Here is an 11,824-nt window from a genome sequence, read left to right as displayed (position 1 = left end):
ACCTAACAACTAACGCAGTCTCAATTGTGTCGATCATATCGATGTCATCTTTCTCATATATCTCGATCGTATATCTCAATGGTGTCGTTCCTTGCATCAACCATAAAACCAAAACTAATAATAGGCGTCATGGATTTCTTCGCTCTGATATGTGATCAATTCATGAAACAGAGGTGAGTTTTCTTTTGTTTTTAAAATATAGTAGAGGTATGCTTTATGATCTGAATACCTTGATCTGTTTTCTAAAGCTGGTTAGTTTTATTAGATAAGGTTTATAAAATCTCAGAAACATGCAAGCCGCATGTGATTCGATTACCTTGAGATAGAAATCGTTTTGCTTACTGTTCTTCTTGCCTTTGGTCTCTTTTTAGCAAATATCGGTTCAATATTTAGTTATGGTGATTCATAAACTGATTATGCTTACTCATCTCTTCAAATCAAGGTTAGTAGCCATCATCCCCGGCCTCAAGTAAAACGCCTTCTTGCTATTTGTCAACAAACACAGAGAGCGTGAAAGATGGTGTTGTTATCAAGCATACTTAGCCGGAATCACAGCCATCATCCTCCGATGACAAAACGACCAGACAGGTTCAAGTGAAAGATGGTGTTGTTATCAAGAACACTTCACCGGCTCGATCACATGATCCTTCAAATCAGCCGCAATGTCATCATTAGTCACAGTGTCATCATGTTGAGTCGAGATGAGAACGGTGTGAAAGCGTTGAAGCTCGTGTTCTGTTCCTCAGAGATAAGCTTCTCTATCGCCTTTCTAGGATAAAAATATTGTAGTTTCGCTTGCATCTCTTTTTTCAGCTACAGATTGTTGTTGTGTAGGATACAGGTGCTCCCAAAATGGCAAACAGAAAATTTAAACACAATCTGAAGCAAGCCTACTTATTATGTTCGATTTCACATAGATTGTTTCATATACTTACAACCTGTTTTGTAAAATCTGCAGGGAATCAGAAGATTATAGATGAGGAAAACGCCAAGATACTGCCAAGTCACAGGCTTCGTCGAGTTCATTAGCTCAGGATAATGCCAAGGTAGTGTTGAATGCTGTTGAGTTCAATAAACAGAGCTCTTAATCTTAGCCATTGAAAATTAATACACAGGTGACATGGGGACTGTACTTTGATGATAGTATATTTGGTCGCAGGAAATTTTTATCTGATGGATAGCTGATCAAATGCTGATGGAGCTTACCACAGGGAAAAATCATGAAACATTAACTCCATTCTCCTTCTGTTTTTCCTACTCAGGTCAGTATTGCAGTTGGCTTTATTGTCTTATAGAATATTTAAGTGGTTTAGTTAGATATGAAGATAATTTATAATCAAATACAGGAACTTTGTCTTGTAGAGAATATTTTCTGCGAAAGTATTGCTTTGATATGGTTTAAACATTAAAAAAATAACCGGAACTTCTAGCTCAGTTGGTAAAGGGTTCACAGCTGTGAGTTCCGCCACCTGGGTTCGAATCCCGGCCACTGGGGAATTAACATTTCGGCATCGCCAGGGACAGAGGACCGACATGTGGCAACACGTGACTAGTCTGGACCACTTCGGTGGGGCCAGGATACCTCTGTATAATTCAAAAAAAAAAAAAAAAAAAAAAAAAAAACATTAAAAAAATGTAGAGAACACAAAGGACCAAAGAACTATAATCCAGGCATAAAAAAATATCGCATACGAAACTGAAGCACCATAAGAACCATACTCCATCTCCTCCAACTCAAACTCCATCTGAAAAATGCAAAAACACTACTGACGGTTAAGATTTTTTTTTTAAATAAGAAAAATTATATTAGGATTTAGGAATATATAGTAAAGAAATTAGCTTAATCACATACTTTATCATGAATCATTGCCTTATAGATTATCAAAAACCTGTTTGAAGACAACATTGACGGTCTTATTATGAGGTTTTCCATCTTTGTCCACAATAAGAATTTTCAATCCTTTCTTGGATGTGACCCTAGAAATAGCTACGTAGAGCTGTCCATGTGAAAACACAGGTCTGGGTAGGAAGATTCCAACTTCCGAGAGAGACTGCCCTTGACTTTTGTTTATTGTTATAGCAAAAGCAACAGCTAAAGGCAATTGCCTTCGGCGCATTTTAAAAGGCAGTCTCGTATCAGATGGTGTGATCAACAATCTCGGAATATATACTGTCTTCCCAACATTAGATCCAGTGATAATCTTAGCCCCTACCATAAAATCCATCAGCTCAGTAATCTGTAGCCTTGTTCCATTCATTAACCCTTCTGGAGGATCAACATTCCTGAGAACCATAACTGGGCAGCCAACTTTCAGGCGAAGTCTATGATTCGGCAATCCAGACACTTTAATTTTGTTTAGAAAATCAGAGTCAAGAGCTTCATCATTCACTGCTTTTGTATCAGTAGGATCGATACTATCTGCACTTAGATAAATCTTTTCCTCACCTAAAAAAAAAACATAGGATATAGTCAGTATATATATAAGAAACAATAATTCTTGGCTTTAAAATCGATGAGAAAAATAAATTACCATCCAGCTTATCCAGCATGTAATCATTGATCATGTTAACATCCTCGTTTGTTGGACACAAAATGGCTCTCTCTTGGAAAAATTTAGCTTCTTTGTTTGCTTTTAATGAAGAAGGATCTCCATAAACTGCTTTGCTAATAGCCTCTATTGGTTCATCAGAATCAGTAATCAAAAATTCCGGGGGGATCTCGATCTCAGCTATTCCATCGTTATGCTCTCCAAGTGTACCATCACCAACCTTTAAGATCCACTCAGAGAATTCCTTAAGATCATTTGCATCTGTAGTAGACAAACCACCAGATGATAACCGCATGTTCTTAGTTAACTTGAGCACTTTACAATGCTTCCATAGATAAGAAGAATTCATGGACGACATCACGATTTCAGCTCTAGAACCTCCATTTATTACTGGGAGCACTTGTCTGAAATCGCCTCCGAAAACTACAACCTTTCCACCAAAAGGCTTGTCGCTTTGCTTCCCAATAATATCATTCAAGCTCCTATCTAGTGCTTCAAAACAATACCTACTCATCATGGGGGCTTCATCCCATATAATCAGTGATGCCTCTCTCACCAAATTAGCTTGATCTGATCCGTGAGCCATAGTACATGTAGAAAACTCATCTGGATTAAGAGGTATCCCAAACCTCGAATGAGCAGTCCTCCCACCTTGTAATAACAAAGAAGCAATCCCACTCGATGCAACATTGAGAGCAATATCTCCTCGCGATCTAATAGCTGCAGATAGTAATTTCCATAGAAACGTTTTCCCAGTGCCACCAAATCCAGACAAAAAAAACATTCCACCTCTATCTTCGTTAACAGCATCTAGGATTTCCTCATATATCTTCTTTTGCTCATCAGTCATTTTTGGAAGATCTCTATCAAGAGTTTCTAAAAGTGCATCACGATCATAGCTTGTCTCGTCTACTACCAAAACATTTGAATCCTTCCTATTCGTCAAAGGTAGCTGTGGCATAGAAGTAAAGGTTGCCAAAGTAATCCCACATCGCCTCAGAATCTTATCAATCTCCATCAAAGCAAATTTCTTTTTCTCATCGTCCCTTAACAATAGTCCTATAAAGAAAAGACATTCTCAGAAGTTAAAAAAATAACAGTGAAAATTTGAAATTAAATGAATCTGGTGAAGTACACAAACCTGGCCTATTTAAAGTTTTACGCCTGTGATGCTCAATATCATCTGAAAGACATTCCCAAGTCTTCTCCCAAACATCCTCTGGCCCAGACAAACTGTTATTCATGAGCATCCTAACAAACAATTGTCTTAGTTCAGCTCCTGTGCTTTCATAGCTTCTCCTCAAAATATCATCAATGTACTCTTGATCATCATCTAACATCCCTCGAGCATAACATGCATCTTTGTAGCTCGGATAAACAACACCTTTATATGTTCTGATGTCCTCATAGCTCGTAGGACCTCTCACAACGTTCAACAACACACGAAGATAGTAAGCATGCTCTTGATTACGTGGAGCATAGTTGATTCGGCCGAGACTAAATCCCCTTTTCCGTCTTATGAACTTCTTCTGCTTCTTAGAATAGGTAAAGAAGTTAGGAATCTCAGCATATGTGAGAGTTTTAGCCAGATCATCAACTTTGCACAACTCAAACCATGCTAAGAACATTGTATTCTGAATGAGTTTACGACTGATCACTGTTTTGAGCTTGTCGTTCTTTCTGAAAATAATGTTTTGTTTGCCTGGTAGATGGAAATTAAGCTTCTCGACTGCAGTAGACCTATAATGAATAGGGAACCGAAATATTCTCCATGCTCCTTCACATGAAGAAACATATCTACAATACAAAACAGAACAGATTTCATTAGTTTTTTATATTTTATCATATACTGATGAAAACTAATTAAATAAGAGTAGTTAACTAAAGAAAAAAAAATTATACCTGCAATCAAAGAAGTCTTTGAATTCATTCCTCTTATTTTGGTCCACTTGTCCTACTGGAATACCAAGTGCCTCTGCAACCATGTGATCTGGTGGCTCCACAGCTACTGTAACACGATCACTTCCTTTATTAATGTACTTAAATAAGTACTTTATAGAACCAGCTTGGTTGCACCACTCTACATTAATATGAGCACGATAACGTAGAGATAGTTTCTTGTTATAAGGAATAACAAATCTGTTGTCACACTTGACCCCATTCTTCTCCACATAACGGTCCGTAATTTCTCTTCTACGGTAGATCGGAAATCCTTCTTTACTCACTGTCGTCTTATCAGCAAATGATTTCGGGAAAAGCTTCGAACATTTCCCATTTTCCATGCAAGGAGAATTCATATTAGCAGCACCACATGGTCCATGAATCATCATATCCTTAACGATCTCGTACAGCTCTGGTTCTTGAGACTTATCAGGAATCTCAGCTGAAATGATCTTGTCAATATCATCTGTTGTGGGAAGCTTGGCCGAAGCATGCATAAATAAGAGAATGTGAGCATGGGGGAGACCACGTTTCTGAAACTCAACTGTATACATAGCTGCAACATAAGACAACAAACACTGGTTTAGAAAATATTTGTGGAAATAGAAGCATATGATCGTAAGAGCAGAATTTAAAAATTACATGCTACAGTTTTGCCCAGGATATGCTTCTTCGTTAAATCATCCATCAATGAATCCAGTTTCATTTTGAACATCCTGCAAATGATGTCTGATCTGTCCTCTGCCTTTAACTTTCGGCTCTTAAGATGTCTTGTGATCTCTGGCCACTTAGGATTGCATGTAAAAGTGATGAAAAGGGTGGGAAAACCATAATGCTTACATATAGTCATCGCGTCCAGATAGAGGTTTTTCATATATCTAGGGCCACCAGTGAATGAAGCTGGTAAGAGAAACGAAGATCCTTGCTCAGCCATATCAACCCTGCCAGCATTTTCTGATTCTTTGATTGAATCATAACTATCAGAACGCAAACTCGTCTGGTGAGTCCTCAGATAGCGTAAACGATTGGATTCTATAGTTGTGTAGGCATCCACAACAAACTGCTGAAACAACCTTCTTGAATCTAGGATAGTATGAGCCTCATTCTTACGTTCATGCAAACGAAAGGCGAAGTACTGCCTCATGCTGATATTTTTCTTCTTCAGCTTCTCACTCGCTTTATCACCTTTCTTTATCCCAAGTCTGAAACCATCCTCTCCATGTACGAACAAAAGAGGATACTGAAGTGGCAGATATGAAGGGGAGATTTCATCAATCCTTAGCAACTTGCCTGATTTCTGTTGAAGAACAATATCTCTTTTACTCATCTCTAGATTAAAATCTCCAGGAATAAGTGCAGCAACTTCTGAGGCTGTTGGTGTGTCATAGGTTCTTCCATCATTTACTCTGTCACTGACTATCCTCATATGAAAAGAGTCATTAGGATTGATGGCGAAACGATCCTTTGCTGATCTGAACTTTTTAACGTAAGGGTTGGTCTCATTCAGCATCTTTATCAGAAGGTCAATGATCTCCTTTTTAAGTCCATCACCTTTTTTATAAGATTTTGTTTGCCCACCCTTGCTGCAAATTAAACAAAAATTCAGATATTAGCCACAATAACAAAATATGGTCGGAAAAAAAACAGATTCTTGCAATTACCTCAAAGCATTTGTTCGATTTTCGATTTCATTTTCAGTGTCGACTATATAAAGCTGGCCGAACTTAGCATCATTTCCATTTGGTGGTTGTAAACTACCAATTAAATGGTAATTCTCACCTTGGAGTACCAACATGTTTGGACCTTTTCCCTTTCTAACAGATCTATCAACCTTTCCACCAAGTGAAGTGAATGAGAACGCCATGTTATAAGCTCTTGTGTTTCTCTGAAAATGCTTGCTTAGTCTATCATCACCAGTCAGCAAATTCTTTAGGACTTCTGGTGGTTCTTTGAGTAGTGGTAACTGCACTTGTCCTTGCATACAACAGAGACCAAACTTAGGATTGGGAGTTTTGAGACGTCTATTTAAGCGTTCACCAAACCACATAATAGCTCCACAGTAAGTACATGTGTAAGTAGCATCCCCTTCATCTAGATAAGCTGTAAATGATGACATTTAATCAGTATAATGTCTATAAAATTGTACATATCAATCTTCTGGTTTTATGGTCCATTACCTTCTTCTTTAGGTACAGTTTTTTTTGCTGACTTTTCGGTTGCACGCCATGCTTCCTCAAAAAGCCTAGCCAGAGATTTAGTTATGTCCCTGTTAGGTGCGTTATTAGGTGCGTTAGGTTGCTCCTTAGTTACTGTCGAGTCAAGTACTTCTATTTCTCCATCTGAATCTGAATCTGTGTTTTCTTGAGAACTACAGACTAAATTTGCTTGAACATTTTCATCTAATTTATCTACATGGATCAGAAACAATACAATGTTAATAAACATATAGCCAAAGAACTATTTTTTTAAATAAGATAAACTAACCTGCAAAGTCAGAATCGTAAGCTGAAGGATCCCAATCCTCTTCACTATCATCACCACTGAGTTCACTTTGAAATGTATCCTCAAATATATCTTCCTCCAGACGATCCATAAAATTTGATGAATTACATGCAAATTGCAAGCCAGTCCGTGGTCTCTTTCTTACTCCAGATTTGTCTAGTAAATAAACAGAAAACAAAAATCTACTGTGTCACAATATTCTCTTTCAGCTAACACTAAACATAATAAATATTTATATAACTTACTTGCTAAAGATGTTACACAACTTCTCTGTTCAGCTGCGGTTGAAGGTTGACCAGTCCCACAATACATACCTATAGTAATCAAATTTATTTATATTTGAGAACTCTCTGAAGAGTAACATGATCAGAAGATCATTTCGTTATGATAAACATACTTTTATAACAATTCCTGTTGTTAGTGGGTGTACATGGAGTGATAGAGTTTCCTTGATTTGCAGGACTTGGAACGGCACGAACTGGAATGTGTCCAACACCTTCGTATAATCTCTTGAAAACAGAAGGTAAAGGGATATCCAAACTGATTTCACGTTTTCTATCAAGCTTGGTTTGAACATCTGAAGGTTTGCCATCGTTATGTTTTCTTCTTGCTTTCCTCTCTGTTCCTTTGGTTGAGTTCACCATTTGAATAGAGGGGGCATTTGGTTTCCGTTTCATTATGTCTGCAAGCTGTATTAGTTTCACACAACATCTATATATATATCATACTGCTCATGTTTAAAATAATTAACCTGGTCAGGTTTCTCAATCCACAGTACTGAAAAATATCTCTGCTCCTTGTTTTCTGTAAATCAAAGACAGTGATAGAGAGAAGGTTTGAGATAAGCTAGCAAATGAGAACCTAAATCTCGTGTGCATTGAGTTTTATTTCTCTTAAGGATAGCAAAATATTTAGTTGCTACAATCTAGAATTTCTTGTTAGAGGCGGAATAAATTAACTTAAATAAAACATAATTAAACATATTCATATCCGAAATTATTCCAAAACAAACTACCTCAATAATAATGTGTTAAATATTACGGGATATTATTAGATTCTGTGTTAAATAATTGGTATAAAATGGTGTAAAATAAAATATTTATGTTAATACCTTTATTAAATATTCATCATTTTTAACGACAGTTTTCTTATTTGTTTCAGGAATGATATTGACATCAATGAATTATATGTAAGACTTGAGCCAAACGAAGCCATTTTTCTTCCTTCTGAGTATTTTTCTACCGAGGTTAGTATCGCAGAACTAATAAGTCTTATAGAATATTTAGGTGGTTTGGTTAGATAAGAAGTTAATTTTTAAATGGTTCGATAGAATATTTAGGTGGTTTGGTTAGATGAGAAGTTACTTTTTAAATGGTTCGAAAAATTTGGTTGTTTGTTAGATAAGGAACATATGCAATTTATTGAAGAAAACCAAAACCAATTATTATTAAGTTCTTGAAATCTAAAAAAATAGTCTGTTTAAAAGCACAACAGACATTATTAAAACACCAGAACAATTAAACAAATAACAAAGAAACATGAAAAAGCAAGAAAGATGAACTAATCCCCATCGCCTGACACCTTCTACCTCAAGCTAATCATCTTTAATCTTCTCGATCTTGACCATCTTGGAACATATTTTCTTTGAAGTCGAATTCTGATCGAGCTGCTCTGATTCTTTGCGTTTTGAGAATGGGGTGGAGGTTCCTTCTGATGAATTCTGACTATTCTTTTCAGATACAGAAACCTAATCATAATGTCCACAAACAAAATGAAATGAATAAAGCTAACCAAACTATACAATAACCAAAAGAACAAAAACTTTATAAACACTATTTGAAGTTTTAAAATTTTACCTCTCCACCAGACATGATGGATGAACCATCGGTAACATGAGTTATGGGCTCAGAATTAGACTCAATCTGAAGAATCTTATCCCCAGAACAAACTTGTGAAACCAGAAAAGTTTCTGTTCCTTTTGAAACATTTTCAGAGCCAAGAGTAACACCAAAACAAAAAGATTTACCAACTAAATCTTTAATAGGTTGAGGCAAATCTGTTGGATCTTCAATCTGCATAAGCAATGTATATAAAAAAAGGTTTTAGTGTTTAAATGCAAACCAGTGTAATTCTCAGAATCAAAATAGTAACCTCATCATAGGAGCCATTCCAAAGTTCAATAGCTTCACATCCGACAATGAGTTGACCAACAGAATCAAGCATGATCAGTTTGCAAGTACTTGTGTTATCTTTCACAACCAGATGCAGCTTGTATCTGTTTAGGAAGATAAAAAAAATTTCGGCTCAACTAAAAATCCAATAAAACATAACGGATAACTGCAAAAAAAAATAGTTCTGAACTCACTTTGGTGCTACAGTGGTGATCCTAGCATGACACGATGTGCACCGGAACAATGGCTTCTCATTGGAATACAAATATCCACCTTCCTTATCTTTCATGATTATGGCTTTGCTCTTACAACTGTTATGGCCAAAGTAAAACCAGCTCCAATCTGTATCAATTGATTCGATCGAGCAGATGATCTTGAAATCCTCCTCCTTAAAACGCAAAGAAAAAGATAGGTCTTAGATATGAAACATAGAGTTGATTCTGTAATATATGAAATGAAAGTAATATATGAAATGAAAGTTTTAAGAACAAAACCAATGTTGCCGTCATCATTTCGGAGATAGCTTTAATCTCCACATTGTTCTTAAGACTTATCACTTGACCAAGGACATCTGAATAATGAAAGTTTCATATTAGCATATCTGTTTGGCACTATATCAATATATGATTTATACACGTACCAATTAGGAAAGAAGTGTTGAGGGTTCCATTTCCAATCTCCTCAAAACTGGCTAACCGCAGAAAGTTATCATCGCACACATAATCACTCTCTGTTATGGAAGTGTCCTCGGTGATGGACATCTTGAAGGTATGGTCTGTTGGCCGATACTGACCAACTGCTTGAGAGACAGAAAATGTCTCTAAATGACGCCATTCACCGAGCCTCAACCTGCTTTGAGTACGTTGAATATAGGCCCTCTTACACGAACAGAGGATTTTATCACCCTGAAACAAAAAAAATATACAAAGGATTAGGTAACTCTAATGATGAAAAATTTATATATAAGCATAAATCCCTCACTCTTTCATCTGCGAAGATCAACTCAAGAGTGTCTCCGCCGTAGTTGGTCTTCTGTCTCCAGGAATGAAGTAGCTTTACTTGGATGCGCCAACCCTGTTTGTAGGGCTTGATGGCGGTAAGCATAGAAGCAGTCTTATTTGTAGACATGGTTGAAGAAACTTTTAGGTGATGTAGAAAATAGTGTATTAACATCGGTATATATATAGTTGCTTAAGTTTTAGGGTATTGAAGAGAGTATATTCTTTGAGATCTATTATTAATACCTTGGATTTATGGATTAATTATGATTCGGTTGTTAATATCTCTCATTTATTGTGGATTTCGATATGGAATAAAAGATATGAAATTCTGTTTGTAGTTGTTATGGAAATATGCAGTAATTTAGGTGAGTAGTTAACGGCAAGCTATAAAACATAAACAATATTTTTGGAAAATACTGTTTAGATACCTTTGATTTTGCGTGGATTAGTTGAAAGGAATCAGAAGATCTTTGAATTTATGATTATGCTTGGTTATCAAGAAATAGTTATTTCTTTATTTCGACAAATGTTTTTACCCAAACGAAAATTCATTTTTGAAATAAAAAGTTATAGACCAAACCGAAAATAAAATCATGAAATACAATCGATTAAACTAAATGATAAAAACACTGGTCATATCTGAATATCCTATCTACTATAAAATCACGAAAATATAGTGATGGTATTGTTTAATAATATAATTTAAATTTTAATGACGTAAAAATGACATAACTTCATCTTCTCCAAGTCGATCAATTTCACCAGTAATTTATGAACATATATTCAGAGCTTATGATCAATTAATCTTCATTAAAAGATTGGACAACAACTATAGACATAATTGTATAAAGCGGCCTTTTCATAAATATTGTCTTTTGTTTCATTGACTGCAGAATACAAAGAATGAACTCTGAGTTGATTATAACATGAGAAGAACTCTGTCATTCTCAAACCTTGTCACGAACTTCATTATCAGAATATACATGGAGTTATAGATCATCACTAATCCTTTTCATTGAGAAACCATTGATTAACGATATTGAGTAACAATAGCACTGTTGAATGTTTCATATGTTATAGATCAATGTCTTTCAAAGAAAAAACTTCGATTGATTCATGTTATTACGTTCAAATATTGATTTATCGTTATATGTTTTAGTTTTTGTTTGTCATTCATGTATTATATATGTGATGATGATAATAGTTCATTTTGATTTGGATAACATATAATAGAAAACGTGTATGTTTTTACATTTAATAATCCATGATCAGTTGATATTAAAATATATTAATGATTGATAAATGTTATGTGACCAAGTCTAGTAAGTAGTTCATTTTTTAAAATATCACACATCAATGAGAAGTCATGACTTCTCTTTTAATATATAAGATGTTTTCGTTGACTTGCCAATTTAGCACGCCGTCAGTTAAATTAACATACGTCGTTTATTGTTGTCGTTAAAGTTTCAAACTTTCAAATGATATGAAACGACGTCGTTTTATATGATTTGAAAATATAAAAACGAGTAGCCTCCTGGATTCGAACTCAGGTTGGGTAGGACATATGACAAGGTGTTTTACCACTGAGCTAGTGGCACTTTCAATGTACTTACTAACTATATTTAATTTTATTTGGTACTCATTGAATATAGTTTTTTTT

General features: G+C 35.5%; 1 long non-coding RNA gene across 1 annotated transcript; it reads left to right on the top strand.

Annotated features, from left to right (window-relative positions):
- Positions 1 to 452: 452 nt before the first annotated feature.
- On the top strand, positions 453 to 11,317 carry LOC130506171 (uncharacterized). Its single transcript, XR_008941917.1, has 5 exons — positions 453 to 1,046; positions 1,160 to 1,262; positions 7,453 to 7,515; positions 8,154 to 8,238; positions 11,058 to 11,317. It is a non-coding gene; the product is annotated as an uncharacterized LOC130506171 (long non-coding RNA).
- The last annotated feature ends 507 nt before the right edge of the window (positions 11,318 to 11,824 follow it).

This window comes from Raphanus sativus, unplaced genomic scaffold (genome assembly GCF_000801105.2).
Source record: "Raphanus sativus cultivar WK10039 unplaced genomic scaffold, ASM80110v3 Scaffold2959, whole genome shotgun sequence".
NCBI classification, from domain to species: Eukaryota; Viridiplantae; Streptophyta; class Magnoliopsida; order Brassicales; family Brassicaceae; genus Raphanus; species Raphanus sativus.
This window is presented reverse-complemented; position numbering and strand designations above follow the sequence as displayed.